This window comes from Somniosus microcephalus, chromosome 2 (genome assembly GCF_052327205.1).
Source record: "Somniosus microcephalus isolate GS21.2 chromosome 2, FLI_Smic_1.0, whole genome shotgun sequence".
In the NCBI taxonomy this organism is placed as follows: domain Eukaryota; kingdom Metazoa; phylum Chordata; class Chondrichthyes; order Squaliformes; family Somniosidae; genus Somniosus; species Somniosus microcephalus.
Window position 1 is genome coordinate 345682324 of NC_140988.1, and position 17700 is coordinate 345700023.

General features: G+C 49.8%; 1 protein-coding gene across 3 annotated transcripts in view; it reads right to left on the bottom strand.

The window, feature by feature from the left end:
* The window catches only part of fgfrl1a (fibroblast growth factor receptor like 1a), a 458305-nt gene that overhangs the window by 347913 nt on the left and 92692 nt on the right, over positions 1-17700 (bottom strand). The window lies entirely within an intron of this gene.

The following is a 17700-nucleotide window of genomic DNA, read 5'->3' on the forward strand; positions in this document are numbered from 1 at the left end:
AAGAGGCGCAGGATCTTGTTCCCAGAGACTGGGAGGAATCCGAACCACCAAGAATACACCAAAGCCTGGAAGCAGATCGCCAACAGGGTGACGTTCACCGGCGATGCCCCCAGGACCCACAAACAATGTCGGAAAAAATACAACGACCTGACCAGGATTGTCAGGGTGAGTACCCTTTCCAGTCTCCTCCTCATTCTTGCATGTACACCTGACATGATGGGCAAAGGGAGCTGAAAGTCCTAATGGCCAGCCCTCAGCCAGCAGCTTTGGGACAGTCATGAGCATCAATTGCCCATTCTGCACTCTACACTCTGGCCAAGCTATTCCACCATGGGAGGCAGTGCACAGTACATCAGGGCTACACTCTGGCCAAGCTATTCCACCATGGGAGACAGTGCACAGTACATCAGGGCTACACTCTGGCCAAGCTATTCCACCATGGGAGGCAGTGCACAGTACATCAGGGCTACACTCTGGCCAAGCTATTCCACCATGGGAGGCAGTGCACACTACATCAGGGCTACACTCCGTACTTACAGCCTGTCCTTTCTCTTGCAGGCTAAAGTTACCTATAATCGCCAGGCCCGTGCCAGGACCAGGGGAGGCCGCGCCAAGCTGCAGAAGCTCACTCGCCTGGAGGAGCGCGTGTGTGGGCTCATGGGAGCCCGGCTGATCGTGCCCACAGCGTGCGGAGTAGCCGACCCTCCACTGCCCGGCAATGGTAAGGACCTCGCCTTTTGGCCCTTGTAAAGTCTGTGGGTTGTGCAGTTAATAAATACACAGACTTCAGAAGTAACAAACAAACAGGTCTTTACTATTCGAAGGTCCGGGCGAATCTGCCCCAGCAATCCTGCTACAACACTTATATACTGGTGTGGTCACTATCGGTATTACAGTATACAGAAGCCAAACAAATAGTGCCACACCTAAAGTAGTTCCCTTAAAGGTGAACGGTTACATTCAATAGTTCCCTTAAAGATAGACGGGTACATACACTACAATCCTCCTTTTTTAGCTTATTACTTACAGAGTCCCCGTTAAACATACATATCTTCAACTTCCTATAAAACAAATTACAGATATAATCTCGGTGGAGTCAATGTCATATAAAACAATTTACAAATATAATCTCGGTGGAAACAGTTCACAGGTTCAGTCTCTGCGGAAACAGCTCATAGATTCAGTCTCTGATCTTGACTCGTTCCGAACAACATTTCTTTGGTGTAGCCGGTTCACCTGGCTAGCGTGACTCCTCCATAGCCTTTTTCTTGACGTAACAGCTTGAACTTTCGTCCTGTTGAACCAGCAGTGCGGACTTTTACAACCAACTGGCTGTCTTGACATTTTCCAGTTTTCCAACTGATTTAGCTCCTTTCGTAATGTCCCGCCTGGACTGGTAGAAGTGCTAATATTTTAGACAGTTATTATCTTCTGCTTCTTCTTTTTCTTTTCTGCCTTTTTGAAACTCTCGGAGCTCCTTTCTCGGCTGCCAGCTGTAGCGCCACCAATTCTCTATGGGCTAGATTTTCAGTATAGACAGTTTTGGGGCGCTAACCTTAGTGCCCGCCCGAAGTTAGCGCCCGCCCCAAAGTAGCGCCCCGTTGCTGGAAATTCAGTGGCTTCGCCCTAAGAGGTTGGTGGAGCACTAAAAGAGGCGTTCCACTACTATCTTTAGGCGCTAAGCCGGCGGTGCAGAGCGCAACACCCGAGCTCGGGCGCACCGCACGGCAGACACTCTGGTGCCTGTGAGCTCTTAAAGGGGAAGGGTGCATGTGTTTTTTTTCAAAGGCAGAGTCTGGGGGGGAAACGAAGACGAGGAGGAGGGGAAAGAGGAGGAGGAGGAGGAGGAGGAGGAGGAGGAGGAGGAGGAGGTGGTGGTGGTGGTGGTGACCGGAAACATAAATACACCGTTCACAACAACACACTGGATCCTTCCACACAACACATGCAAACTGCCTTGTATAGTGCAGGAGGAGTGCCCTTTAATTTGCGCTCCCCAGGGTGTGTTGCGTTCCATTTTACAAACGCTCTGGACGCCAGCCTCACAATGGGGCGGTCCGACTGAAGTTTGGATTCGGGGCGGCCAAAGGGCGTTGCACGAGGATGTGACGTCATTTTCTGCGCGCGCATCCAGGCGGCCGCTAAACTTTGCGCCGGCGCTAACGGGCAACTTAATTTGGGGCGGGGCGCAAACTGCGCTGCACCCGGGCGCTACACGCATAGTGCCCGAAAATCACTTCTCTTAAGGCGCTAACTGCTGGCGCAAGCAACTGAAAATCTAGCCCTCTGTTCCTTAGACCTTAAGTGCTTCATCCGGATTTCAGCACTTTGAGAGTTTTCATCACAAGCTGGGCAGACCACATCCTCGTAATATTCAGTGTCACTCAACAGGTCATGGTAATATTCGGGTTCGTCCTGAGTTAGGCCCGCTAGAGAGACTTCTTCTTCCTCCTCACCCGTCTGGACGTTAGCTGACGGTGGTTCCTTCCCTAAACATCTTTCTTGAAAAGCCTTCTTCATGCATTCATATTCATCCCGTTCTTCCTGGGTTATCTGCCATTCCTTCACGACGGACCTCATTTGTGAGCTCAATACCTTCCTTTCCATCGGTAATTGCGTTATCAGGCTATTTAACCCTTCTACTGCAGTAACGGTTTCCACATTCTTCTGTTCACCTTGACGTGATTCAACGTACTTTTGGCATCCTTGTAAAATTTGTGTTGCCACCTCAGCTATCTCCGTGACTTTTGAGAGCTCCGAACTCGTTCCCCCTGAAGATTGAAGCTCGTGTTCAGATTGTTCCCCTTGCAGAGTCTTGTCCTGCAGCATATGAAGGAGTTGGCTGACCGTTAACTCTTCCCTGGGAACACGGTGGGTCAGAGTCTTCTCCATTTCATCCACCTCTTTCTCCAATACTTCCACCTTACGTTCCTCTTGAACTTTGGCTTTCAGCGCTCGGAAAAGTTGCGCCCTGATGCTCTCTAGTTCATGTTCAGGGACCATTCTTACAGTGTCCTGTTCTTCCACTGAAAGGATTCCCAGTTGAATCTGTTCCTCAAGTTGTTGAACCTCGGTCATTGCCGCCTCATATTTGTCTTGGGTGTCCTTCAATGTTTTTATAAGTTCTTGGACATCCTGTCTTTCATGCTCTGCCATGATTTTCACCTCTAATTTCTCATCTATGGATGGAGCTTCTATCGATGAGTCTGTCTTGGCCTTGAGCTCATCAAGAATTTCCTGCAGCCTTTGGACTTCTTGCTCATGTTCAACCTTTAGTTGTTCATAAGCTTCTACTGAAACTAGCTTTTCGGAGGCTGCCGAGTTAACCCCCTCCAGAATTGTAGCCTGGGCCTGTTCATACTGTTCTTTCAACTTCTCACACTCTGCTTGTAAGGAGTCGTAGAGAAGAACTGGAATAAAATCCTGGCTCCCTGAAGATTCCTCTTCCTTTGGTTCATTCTGTAAATATTCTAGTTCCTGAACAGCATCAGGGGAATGTGATTGGTATTTGACCACGATGGCTCTATGGTCGCTCTCTGCTTGAGCGAGCTGTCTCTGTAGTCTTTCCAGGTTCTCCCATTCGGTGTCCCAGAACTTTTCCATATTTTTCATCTCTTGTATGAGACGGTCACTCAACTGTTCTAATTGTTGTCGTACTTTGACATAAGTTTGAGTCCGAACTCGGTGTTCTTCCGTCGTGGATGAATCCTTTGCTTGAACAGGCTCAGAATTCTCTGTCAACCTGGAGTTCTGCTCTGCAGCTTTATTCTTCTTGGTACCATAAGTCCTTCTGCATGTCTTCGTTTTCTTCCCCATCATCGGCAAGTCCCTTTTAGCCTTGTCTTCCATATTCGACTTGGTCTTATCATCATCCATTTCAGAATCTGAGCTGATAGCTTGCACCGAGTCCTCCCTCATTATGGCTTTTAGGTAGTGCCATTCCATATCTATTTTCTTAATCCACTCCCGTCCTAGAAGTGGTGGTCCTCCTTCAGGTACTACGTACAAATTCATTCTTGGGTGTTCTTTACCTCTACCTCTCACCTTGACTCTTATTTTCCCCATGGGGTATACGTTCTGCCCCGTGTATGTCTGTAATACGAACTTGGTATTTCTTAAAGGTATGTGAGAGAATAGCCGGTGGTAGTCCCTTCGGTTGATGACTGATAGAGCTGATCCAGTGTCCAGCTCCATTCTTACTTGGACTCCAGCTATTTTTAGTACGACCCAGATCGTTTGTAGATCCGTCTCTTTCCCCACATTGTGGATTCTCAGACTACCCAGCTCCTGGTTGTTTGGGTCTGAGTCTGAATTCTGTTTGTCTGCACTCTTCTCAGCCACCTGATGTACCTTGTTGTACTTTTCTTGTGGTGGCTTCCGTTGATTGTTGGTCTTTTTCCCGGACCGGCATACCTTCGCGATGTGACCCAGTTTGCCACATTTCCTACACTCTTGGTTCTTAAACCAGCATTGATTCTGGTCGTGCGTTGTCTTCCCACAACGGTAGCATTTTGTTGTGCTCACAGTAATTTGGTCCACCCCGAGTGCCGCCGCCTTTAGCTGCATTTCCGCCGTCCCTTTCGCTGCGGCTTTGTGTGATGCAGCTATGAGGACAGCCCTGTCCAGTGTGAGGTCGTTTTCTTCCAGTAGTCGCTTCTGCGTTCCTTCTTTGGACAATCCGCATACGAACTTGTCCCGCAGTGCCTCTGTCAGATTCCCTCCGAACTGGCAGTATTTCGCCAGCCTACGCAGCTCGACCAAGTATTCCGCATTGCTTTCGTCTTTCCTCTGCGTTCTTGTGTAGAATTTGAATCATTCAGCCAGCATCAACGGTGTGGGGTTCAAGTGGTCCTTCAGCACAGCCACAATTTCTTCGAAGGTCTGATCCGCTGGTTTAGCTGGTGCTATTAGATGCTTCAAGAGCCCGTATGTTTTTGCCCCCATCGAGTTTAGCAATGTTATCGCCTTGTCGTCTTCCTCTATTTTGTTGGCTTCGCAATAGATCTCTATGCGTTCCACATACGTGGCCCAGTCTTCTATTTCAGAATTAAAGTCGTTAATATTCCCTCGCTTAGGCATCTTTCTTCCCTTGGGAGCAGCACCAGTATTTCTTTAAGTATTCTTATTTACTTGTTTGTTTCTAAGATGGGGGTTTTCCCGCGAAATCGGCGGTTTCCCGCTCTTTCCTTCTCTCCCCGCCCACTTCAATGGCGGTATGTCAATCAAGATGGCGGTTTTCCCGCGAAAATGGCGGTTTCCCGCTCTTCCTTTCTCGCCCCGCCCACTTCAATGGCGGTTTCCCGCTTCTGGCGTCTTCTCCGCCTAATGGCGGCTTCCCGCATTTCTTCCCGGTGGAAGTGGTACGCTTCCCCCACAGCGGACAGGTTCAGCCGCTGGCTGGCTACCGCACAGCTCCCCTTACTCGGCTATGTCTTTTCCTCCCGCCCGCACGGCTCTACCGGCGCTGGGTACACCCCGTTAATGGAGGACAGTTCAGCCGCTGGACTGGCTCTCGCGCAGTCTCTCTCTCCGTACCCGGCTCTGTCGGTCTCTCACCCGCACGTTCGGTGTTACCGGCCCTGGGTACCCCGTTGGTGGAGAACAGCTCAGCCGCTGGACTGGCTCTCGCGCAGTCTCTCACCCCGTTTTCGGCTGTGTCTCTCACCCACTCCCGCACGTTCGGTTTTGCCGGCTCTGAGTACCCCGTTGGTGGAGAACAGCTCAGCCGCTGGACTGGCTCCTCGCAGTGTCTCTCTCCGCACCCGGCTCTCACCCACACGGTTCCCGTTCGCCTCCCCAGCCCTCTCGCAGACCGGTGTTTCCCTCCCCGGCTGCGGCTGGGTTTCTCTTCCCGCGCCTACTCGCAGGCTCAGCGCTTCGTGGCTGCGGTCGCTGCCCGGATTTTTCCCGCCGATCGCGGTCCGGCTGTCACCCGACGCCGTTGGACCCGACTTTTGGCCGGCACAGCTCCCCCTCGACCGAGGTCGAGTGCTCTGCCCTTATCCTCTGGATACTTCTACACCTTCCCCTACTCACAGTCTCTTCGGCCGCCTTGTTTCTTGCTGGTCGGCTCACTCCGCACCGTGGCAGAAGGGTAGTCAGTGCCTGTTGCTGATACAGCTTTTGTTGTTAGTCTTCCTGCTTTCTGTTGTTGCAGCCTCGTGTTTTCTTTTGGTAGCACGACGAGGGCGGTTGTCTCTCTTCGACGCTCTTCGTTGCTTTTGGTAATCTTGCCGCAGGGTACGATCGGACTCGTCGCCACTGTAAAGTCTGTGGGTTGTGCAGTTAATAAATACACAGACTTCAGAAGTAACAAACAAACAGGTCTTTACTATTCGAAGGTCCGGGCGAATCTGCCCCAGCAATCCTGCTACAACACTAAAATACTGGTGTGGTCACTATCGGTATTACAGTATACAGAAGCCAAACAAATAGTGCCACACCTAAAGTAGTTCCCTTAAAGGTGAACGGTTACATTCAATAGTTCCCTTAAAGATAGACGGGTACATACACTACAGCCCTCTCGCGTCGCACTTGCGCATCCGAGCTACCTCCTTTGCCACTGTCCCACCAATGCGCTGAATCCCACCAGTCCTAACTCCCTCGCTGACGCCGTCTCCTCACTCTGAAGCTACTCTTGTGCATTCCTGCTTTCAGCTGGTGACGACCAGGACCCTGAAGCTGCCAGTGACAGCCCCTCCGAGCAGGAGGAGGAGGAGGAGGAGGAGGAGCAAGAGCTAGCCGGACCATCAGGGGAACACTCAGGTCCCGCAGGAGAGGACGAAATGATTGACACGTCCTCACTGGACGAGTGCCTGGACCAACTGTCGCCGGGGATTGCAGCTTCTGGGACCAGTGGCGTCCAGCCACCCAGGAGCCCAGCGCGTGGGCCACGGCCTTCCCTCCAAAGGGGGGAAGGATCAGAGGGGAGTGCAGTTGATCGGGACACTCGCCGCCACCAACGTGGCAAGGTTCCCCTAGTTCGGTCCCCTGCTCCCCAACGGGAGAGTCGCGACTCCAGTCCAGACACCTTCACCTCGGAGGAGGCGCGGAAGCTGGACAAGATGGCCGAGGATTCGGACCGGCGCCACACGGAGCTCATGAGCGTGGTGGGGCGCATGCCTGAGGCCATCGAGTCGCTGGCGACCAGTGTGCGCGAGTTCGGGGCATCAACTGCCGCGAGTGGCCGCATGCTCACTGATGCCGTCAAGTCCCTGGCGGGTGTGATGCGGGCGCACACCAGGACAACAGGGGCACTCACTGCTGCCACACGCGCTGTCTCAGGCAGGCATCGCCAGGGCAGCCGCCGCGCTGGAGCATCCCAGCGAGCCGCCCCTCGGCTGATTGTTGCGGATCCTGCAGTGCGGGCCCGGCCGAGTGCCAGCGCGCCACAGCACCAGCCAGCGCATCCCAGACGCCAGCTTGCCCACATTGCGCCATCCGTCGCCGCCACTCCCCCACTGGGGTGTCAAGGGCAAGCGGCTGGAGCTGATGTTGGCCAGGCTCAGGTGCGCCACTCAGCAGGCGGCCCCTCGAGGCCCAAAGGCCGTGTAGGCCGCCCCCCAGCGGCATCTGGCGGAAGGACACCTGAGCCTCAGGCGCCTTCCCCCAGCCTCGCAGCAGCCACTGGGCAGAGCTTGCGAAGGAGCAGCAGGCCGGGCAGGGGAGGCAAAAGGCTGGACAAGGTCTCGCCCTCGCGGGCCACTCAGTAGAGGGTGTGGCCAGCTTTCGTTTTATATGGCGGTGGCCATCTTTCTTTTGCCCATGGTTGTTTGGTTCGTGGGCTTATTTTTTGTGTTAAGGCCGAGGTTGAGGCCAGGTTTGTACAAATGTGGAGTTACTCCTCCCCAGTTTGTGGGAGTGAGTCGTTTGTTGGGCTTTTTGTGGGGCCCGTTGATTGTTTTTGGGGATTCATGTGGGAAGGGGTTTTCATTTTTGTGTAATAAATAATTATCTTTATTCATACAGTCTCCATGGTTGTTCTTGTTAGTGTTTGGTGGCTTCGCCGGCTGAGGGCTTGCGGAGCGGCTGCATTCATCTTCCCTCATGGCCACAAGGCACTCCCTGACAGGGGGTTTAGAAGTACCGTGTAATAAGGTGGTGTCGCGCGGCCCTTGGCCCTGGTCGCTCCCTCCTGGGAACGTACTCCTGCACCTCCTCCTCCTCCTCCTCCTCCTCCTGCTCCTCCTCCTGAGGTGCTGCTCCAACGTCAGGTGGCAGTGCCTGAGTCCTGCGGATAGCCAGGTTGTGTAGCATGCAGCAAACCACCACAAATTGGGAGACCCGGTCCGGCGAATACTGGAGAGCTCCTCCGGAGTGATCAAGGCAGCGGAACCGCTGCTTGAGGACCCCAATAGTTTGCTCGATGATGTTGCGGGTGGTTTGATGGCTCTCGTTGTAGGCCTCTTCAGCAGCGGTCCTGGGCGCGTGGGGCAGGGTCATGAGCCAGGTACACAAAGGATAGCCTTTGTCCCCGAGTAGCCATCCTCTTGGGGGAGGCTGTGCCTCGAACATGTCATGCACAGTACTCTGCCGCAGGATAAACGCATCGTGGCTGCTGCCTGGGAAGCTGGCATTGACAGCCATGATGCGCTGCTTGTGGTCACACACCAGCTGCACATTCAGAGAATGGTAGCCCTTCCTGTTGCGATACTGCTCGCCATGCTCCAGAGGGGCCCGCAAAGCCACATGCGTACAGTCAATGGCGCCCTGCACCAAGGGGAAGTCCCCGAGTCTTGCAAATCCCAAGGCGCGCTGATGCTGGCTCTGCAGGGCCATGGGGAAGGAGATGAATTGGCTTCTCCTTCTGAACAGTGCTTCGGTCACCTGGCGGATGCAGCGATGCGCGCCGTACTGGGAGATGTTTGCTATGTCCCCAGCAGCGGATTGGAAGGAGCCGGTGGCATAGAAGTTCAATGCCACCGTCACCTTCACTTCCACCGACAGAGACGTCCTGCACCTGAGCTTTGGACGCAGATCTCTGCAAAGCAGGTGGCAGATCTCTGCAACCACCTCCTTTCGGAATCGGAGCCTTCTAACACATCGCGCGTCAGTCATGTTGAGGTAGGAGCGCTGCTGGCGGTATAGCCTGACTGGGTAAGGCCTACGTGGCCGACGCCTGTAGCCCCCTCTGCCTCTAGCCAGGGCTGCCCCTCTCACAATGCGTCTGCGAGCCCTACGGACATGGCTCTGCAGCTCCGCGTTGGCACCCCATGCAACCCCCATCAAATCCTAGCAAACAGTCAAATTTCCAAAAGGCCACTTGCAGCGCTCTGGCCTGAGTCCAAAAATACCTGAGCTGTTGCTGCTTGAAACCAGTTAGCTATCCTCCTTGTTGTGTGTCCAGAAATGCGTTGCACAAGAGTGTTTGCTGCAAAATGGCTGGGCTTTATACTGGCGGGTACGTCCCCTTTAATTTGCGCCCCCCGGGGCCTGCGCTGGTTGTGTTGCGTTCCTTTTTTCAAACGCTCCGGACGCCAGCCGCACAATGGGGCGGTCCGACTGAAGTTTGGAATCGGGGCGGCCAAAGGGCGTTGCACGAGGATGTGACGTCATTTTCTGCGCGCGCATCCGGCCGGGCGCTAAACTTTGCGCCGGCGCTAATGGCCAACTTAATTTGGGGCGAGGCGCAAACTGCGCTGCGCCCGGGCGCTACACACATAGCGCCCGGAATTCACTTCTCTTAAGGCGCTAACTGCTGGCGCAAGCAACTGAAATTCTAGGCCACGTTGTTTGTTATGTACAGCATCCGTGTAATTCTTTATCCACTGAACCACGGACCTAACACCCGTGAGCTCAGCAGTAGGGAAGCTGTTGCAACGCATTATACGTGACGTGATATATGATCACTTGGAGAGTTTGGCGGTTATTATGGATTCCTAACATGGTTTAGGAAATGTGGGTCCAGCCTCACTAATCTGACTGAATTCTTTGAAGAAGTAACCAGAATGTTGGATATTCCATTTGATGTTTCAAAAACATGTGCAGCCTAATTAAGATCATTTTAACTGAAGGAATTGCTGGAATGCTAATTCCTACCACTTTCAAGCAGTAAAAAATTTTTTTTTCAGCAATTATATAAATTATGATTTTAAAAAAAAAGATGAATAATGATTTCTCTGGTACTATATCAAATGCATGATGGGACGTCTCAGCCATTTGAAATCCAAAATGCGGTTCTGTCTTTATTTGGAGACAATCGGAATACTAAAACTACAGAAAATGCTGGAAATACTCAGCAGGCCCTGCAGCATCTGTGGAGAGAGAAACAGAGTTAACGGGCTGGATTTTCATTCAGGAGTCGGGTAGGAGGTGGGACTACAACTTTCGGGGTTGTAGTCCCGCCTCCATCGAGATGTGGCCAACCCATGCGATTTTAACTTGATTGACATTGCTGAGCCCGCCCAGTGGGCTCAACAGGCCAATTAAGGGCCACCCGGCAACAGGTGACGTCACAGACTGAAATTTCATCTGTCAAGAGGTTTTGACAGATGAAATATCAGCGTTTCACAGCTGTTTGAAGCTGTCAAACACTGACAGTCTTACTTCTAACATGAGTCCTTCTCCACAGACTCAGTTAGAAATCTCTCCTGCACAGAAAGCTGAAGGCTGTCACTTTGGACAGTTCACAGCCATTCTGATTTCTGTGCCGGTGAGATGAGGGACTCCCGAGACCTAAAGGAAGGAAGGCTGAAAAGGCAAGAAAAGGTCATTTAAACTTCTTTAAACACTTTAGACACACCAAACATACTTACCTTTGCACTCATGCACACATCACTCACCTGAACACCGACATCTCGCCCCCTCCAAGTCCTTCAACCCGACGGCCCGCCTCGCAAACTTGGCATGGTTTGGAGCCATCGGGAATCCCACACTTCAGCATTAAAAATAGGGATTAGGCTAAAAACTGCCCGTTAACTACCTGTTAACAGGCAGTTAATTGGCACTAATCCCTTCCCGCCTCGGGTAGGCGGGTCCCAGTGCGGGGCAGGTACCTGCCTCCTTTGAAACTGGCATGGAGTTGGGTTGGGTGCGGGATGGGGTCGGGACCCCCAATTTCGGGATTTTAACCCCCCACGTGCCTCCAATCCCGCCTCCACGGCCCAATGAAAATCCTGCCCAACGTTTCAGGTCTGGGACCCTTCATCAGAACTGGAAAAAGCTGGAGATGTAACAGATATTAAGCAGGTGCAGAGACGGGGGGAGTGGGGAATTTAGGGGAGGAGGAAGGAATTGAAAGAACATCCTGTACTTTTGTAAAAGGCAGTAAAGATAAAATGTTGCAAATGGGAGTGGCAAAAATCATACAGTATGAGAAATGGGGGCAGGGATTATTATCTGAAATTGTTGAACTCGATGTTGAGTCCGGAAGGCTGTAAAGTGCCCAATCGAAAGATGAGGTGCTGTTCCTCGAGCTTACGTGAGCTTCATTGGAACAATGTAATAGGCCGAGGACAGAGAGATCAGAGCGGGAGTGAAGCGGTGAATTAAAGTGACAGGCGACCGGAAGCTCAGGGTCACCCTTACGGACTGAACGGAGGTGTTCCGCAAAGCGGTCGCCCAATCTGCGTTTGGTCTCCCCAATGTAGAGGAGACCACATCGTGAGCAGCGAATACAATATATTAAATTGCAAGAAGTACAAGTAAATCGCTGTTTCACCTGGAAGGGGTGTTTGCGGCAACAAGTAATAATGACTGCTTGAGCGTAAAGTGAGCAATTTCTGCAAATCAGTGTCTGAATCTGGCACCAGCCTGTGTGATGAAAATCAATTTTTAACTACCCTGCTTTATCACGGTAATGAAACCAGCTAATCCTGCAGGAAAGATGTGATTGTACTAGAGAGGGTACAGAGGAGATTTACAAGGATGTTGTCGGGAGTAGAGAATCTTAGCTATGAGGAAAGACTGGATAGGCTGTGTTTGTTTTCCTTGGAACAGAGGAGGCTGAGGGGAGACCTTATTGAGGTGTATAAAATTATGAGGGGCCGAGATAAACTGGATAGAAAGGACCTATTTCCCTTAGCAGAGGGCTCAAAAACCAGGCGACACTGATTTAAAATAATTGTTGGAAGGTTTAGAGGGGATTTGAGGGGAAATTTCTTCACCCAGAGGGTTGTGGGGGTCTGGAACTCACTGCCTGAAAGGGTGGTAGAGGCAGAAACCCTAACCACATTTAAAAAGTACTTGGATGTGCACTTGGGATGCTCTAACCTGCAGGGCTACGGACCAAGAGCTGGGAAGTGGGATTAGGCGGGATAGCTCTTTGTTGGCCGGCGCGGACACGATGGGCCAAAATGGCCTCCTTCCATGCTGTAACTTTCTATGATTCTGTGCCGCACTGAGTACCTTAAGGCCTCTCAACCGAGTAAGCCAAATGTACCCAACAGGTAACTCCACCATGTTATGATTCAGGGATTGCTGGGTGACAACAATCTGGCTTCATTGACATTTATGACACCCTTGTTTGCACTGCCCAATAACATTTTTACATCAGGTCAGACATCTTTAGTGTGGCATTAAGTGGATGTCAGAGGTACTGGCCCAAATCATTGACGTTGTCCCAATTTTATTAACTCCTTTAATTCCTGATAAAGGGGGCTGAAGAACAAATTCCTAAAACTATTACAACAAAATTCAATCTGTTCACTATAAAGTTACAGTGCAGGAAAGTAAAAACCTCTTATTCTGTACCGTATGCAAACAGCTGTAAAAATAATCCAGCAAGTTCTGTACGGCAAACATGGGCCCTGAGCTAACTGAAGCATTTGCCCTTTTACCTTGTGCTTTAATGAATGTCCCTATTCTGACATAAAACCTGTTGAGTAATTCACTACAGCTTTAATTTATTGCCAAGTGGACCAAAAGCAGCCCTTGTTTCAGGCTAGTCTGAAGGAAGCGGACCGTGAATGCCTAAGGTGACAACACAAACCTCGAATGAGTGTGTTGGAATGAGGTGAGCCCCTCCCCTCTCCAGCCCCCCACCCCCCCCCGCCGCAATGACATGGTTGTCACAGGTCAATTACAGACACACGATAAAACTCCAGCACTTTCCTTTCCCCTTCAGGGCAGAGCCAGCGTGGAAAGAAAAAGACATCGTGGGATACCTGCAGTGCTGTTAGCCTGCTCGTGTTAAACAGCGGCCAGTCAAAATGAAATATTTAAAAAGAACACCACATCCCTTAAAATGGTGAAAGAGCTGGTGTACGAGAAGCACTAACCATATTTTAAGTGGACAGAAAAACCACTTTAAGCAACAGCCCTTCACCCACAATCAAACATGCAGAACCCCCCTCCCCACCCCCCCCCCACACACACACAGTCATGTAATGTGATAGCAATGTGTCTGTGCTATACAGGAGAGTAAAATGACACAAAATAGATTCTAAGCATAGAGAAACAGTCAGAACACTCAAAAGGTATGTTTAGGCTTTGCAAAACAGTGCAATTCCTAAAATTCAGCAGGCTTCAGTTTCAAATATTTTTGGTGATTTTCTTTGGATTTTTTCTAACAGCATTCAAAGTGAATCTGGGGGTCTCTCGATGACTCTGTGGGCACAGGATGTGTTGTGATACTGAGCGGTACAGTCTCGGTGGTCCCAGGTTAGATCTCCAGTTTCTGTTGAGCTAACTGATCTTGGCCATGGTGATGTTAGGATTGCTACAGTTGGCCTCAGTGTCCCATGCCTAGCAAAAGAGGAAGATCAGCCAGGGTTCCTTCTTGTAATTGCTATCTAGTGAACCCCTGCTGGAACATGCATCAGCATTGGCTGATGGCAGGGTTGTGCTTGATCAGTATTCTCCCATTACTCGTACAGGTAAGTTTATTAAATTATTGATTACCCCTCTCCCTTTGCTGCCAATCCCTTCCCCTTTGTTACTTAGTCTTCCCCCTTGTTGCTGAGCTCTCCCCTATTGCACCAAATTCTCCCCTATTTTTGTTGAAACCAATTCCCATTACTAATCCTCCCACCTTATTTCCAAGCCTTCCTGTCTTGTGGCTTAGTACTCCCCCTTAGTGTCAGCTGTGGCTCCGTTGGTAGCCCCCTCACTTCTGAGTCCAAAGGTTGTGGATTCAAGTCCCACTCCAGGGACTTAAACACATAAATCTAGGCTGACACTCCAGTACAGTATTGAGGGAGTGCTGCACGGTCAGAGGTGCCGTCTTTAGGATGAGATGTTAAACCCGAGGCCCCGTCTGCCCTCTCAGGTGGATGTAAAAGATCCCATGGCACTATTTCGAAGAAGAGCAGGGGAGTTATCCCCGGTGTCCTGGCCAATTGTTATCCCTCAACCAAGATAACAAAAACAGATTATTTGGTCATTATCACATTGCTGTTTGTGGGAGCTTGCTGTGCGCAAATTGGCTGCCGCATTTCCCACATTACAACAGTGACTCTACTTCATTGGCTGTAAAGTGCTTTGAGATGTCCAGTGGTCCTGAAAGATGCAAGTCTTTCTTTCTGTTTTTTTCTTACAACTGAACCATCCCCGCTTGTTGCCTTGTTGCCAAAACATCCCCATGCTGCCCAATCCTTCGGCCTATTGCTTCTATCCCAGCATTGATGCTGAACTCTCTCGCCTCATTGTTGGACCTGCCTTTATCAAGAATTGAATATCTGCCTGAAAACTCCTTGCTGTGGGGTACTGCTTCCTTAAATAGCAGAAGATTCAGAGAACACAAATTAATATTCCTGCCATAACCGTGTGTAAATTTGCCTTTCCATGATGTCTTCATGAGTTTGACTTTTACATCAGATAGTTTGTGCTAAATAAGTGCCAGGTAATGACCATCTCAAACAAGAAAGCCATTTCTCCCTAACTTTCAGCGGCACCAACATTGCCAAGTCCCTCACCATCAACATCTTGAGGTTCACCATTGACCAGGAGCTGAACTTGTCCAGCCATAGGAACACCATGGCTACAAGAGTAAGACAGAGGTTTGGTACTCTGCGCCTCTCCAACATTTACAAGGCTCAAGTCAGGAGTGTGATGGAATACTTACCACTCACCTGGACGGGTGCAGCCACAATAAACACTCAAGAAACTTGACACCATCCAAAACAGAGCAATTTGCCTGATTGGTGTCCCTGCTGTGGGATTCAATAGCCAGCCCTTCCATCACTGGTGCACTGTGGGTGCAGTAGGTACGATCAATGTTCCCTCTAATTTTGTTTTGGCCCAGGCGGCCCCTTTAACGGGCTGCGCAGGCCATTCAAAATTCCGCGCATGTGCGTTTTTTCCAATTTAAAAGCTGGCTCACTGGCTGTGCGGGCGCACAGCTTAAAGGGAACGTTGGATATGCGCTACAGGATTCACTGAAGCTACTCACCAAGGTTACTTCAGCAGCACCTCCTTCCTCTGCGACCTCTATCACCGAGGTGGACAAGAGCAGCAACATCATTACCTTCAAGTTTCTCTCCAAGGCGCACACCATCCTGGTGCGATCACATAGTCCCTGCGTTAGGTAGAATTCCCTACCTAACATCATTGTGGGAGCGCCATCAGCACAAGCGCTGCAGCAATTTAAAGAGAAGGCCCACCCCCTTCTCATGGCAACTAGAGACAGGCAATCAATGCAGCCTTGCCAGTCTCACCCACATCCCGAGAACAAATAAATAAAAATCTATAAAGAATAAGACATCGGTTTAGGGAGTCTTCCCGAATTTTACTGCAGTTGATTTCTACAATAAGAAGGTGTTTGTGTTCTAGTCAAAACATCACGTGGTCCAGAGATTACAACAACAACAAAAAAGACCGAGTGGATAACACCATTAGGAAATGATAAAAGACTGTTAAAATAAGATAAAAGAAATAAATACAACTGGCTTCATTTTAAATTGTTCATACTGTGATCATTGGCTTGTGAATAAAGAATGTTAACAACAGGGGAGAGAACCTTGTTTGTTAGTGTTTTTTCAACAATAAAAAACACCCGAATTCCTTCAGTAAGGGCACTCTTCTGTGAAACGAAGTGGGCTCCGCTCAAGAAAGTTTGAGAGTTGCAAGGGCCCTTTGGTTCAAACGCTACGCAGAATAGTCATCAAATTCTTTGAGTGCATTGTTCTCGCTGTCGGTGGCTGGACAGCCAGAGACAATTCAAAGGGGCAGGAGAAGTTTTTTTTTAAAAGGTCTCTCCCCACTAATATTTCAGAAGGGTTTAATAAAATATCACGCACTGCATCCCTCCCATACAGTAGTTGTGGAACTTGGGATTCCAATATTGTAACTGGTTACTTTTGAATGTGACGGACAGTGAACAGACTGTTCGCTGGGGAGAACACATTGGCCCAGAAATTCGGGTCTCTACGGATGAGTATGTGCTGGGTACTCATGCGTAGGCCCAACGAAAGTGCCAGTTTTGTGCATGCGCGGGAAACCGGCACTTCCGTTCCCCTGAAAGAAGGGGTTCAGAAGTCGAACGCGTGCGCCGGAGAGGCAGCGCGTGCGCATTGAACTTACGTTTTTTTTGCAGGTTTCTCCGGGAGGGTGAGTCTCCAGCAGTTACACTTTTAAAAAGCAGGTGCAAGGCCTGCTTTTAACAAGGTAAGTGGTGAATTAATTAAAATTAAAACATTTTTTCCACAGGTTTATTATTTTTAAATACTTTAAAGAAAGGTAAGTTTATTTTTAGCCCCGTTAGAAAATGTAATTCATTTTTCAAAAATTTAAACTATTGTTTAAAAGTTATTTCATGTAATTTATAGTTTATTTTAAAAATGTGATTCTTAAAAAAAAATTATTTGAGGTTTTAGTGATGTTTTGGGGCTTATAGTATTTATAGGTTTGACAGCTCTTCCTGTCAAACTTATGAATGAAGCATTCCCTGCTACCATTGGCTCTCCATGGCCCACGTGATCCCAGGGGACGCATCGAACTAACTGCGCCCCTGGGATACGCAAGCACTGCACGCCAGCAGTTGGAGGAGGCCCAGGATCGGAATCCCACACGGGCCCACAGCTCAACGGCCGCGCGCTAGGTAAGTGCAGGTCGGGGGCTTGCACCCGCGGGAAGCCCCCGACCCGAATTTCTGGGTCAATATATTCAGCTAAAGCATGATGCTAAAACAGCACACTACTGTATAGCAGCTGTGGTTCCAGCACACCCCATTTTGTAAGGGCATCCCTAATTGTCCTTGAGAAGACGATGGTGAGCCACTTTCTTGAACTGCTGCAGTTCTTGTGGTGAAGGTACTCCCACAATGCTGATTTTTGTTGCAGCAGTATTTTGTTACAACTGAGTGGCTTGCTAAGCCATTTCAGAGGGCAGTTAAGAGTCAATCACATTGCTGTGGGTCTGGAGTCACATGTAGGCAAGGACAGCAGGTTTCCTTCCCTAAAGGACATTAGTGAACCAATTGGATTTTTACAACAATCTGCTAGTTTCATGGTCACCATTACAGATACTAGCTTTTTAATTCCAGATTTATTTAATTAACTGAATTTAAATTTAAAGTCACGTCTACCAGATTATTAGTTCAGGCCTCTAGATTACTAGCCCAGTAACATAACCACTATGCTACCGTAACCCACAGTTGGAACCAATAGCATTATTCCGTAATAAGAGCCGGCATTGTATATAAAGGAAGCACATAGTCAGAAGACATGCTTTTAGCTATCAGACTGAGACCCTGCAGTAATCAATGCCATTTCTGATCGATAGGAGGACAAGCATCAAGACATCAGACAAAGACCCTTTGTTCCA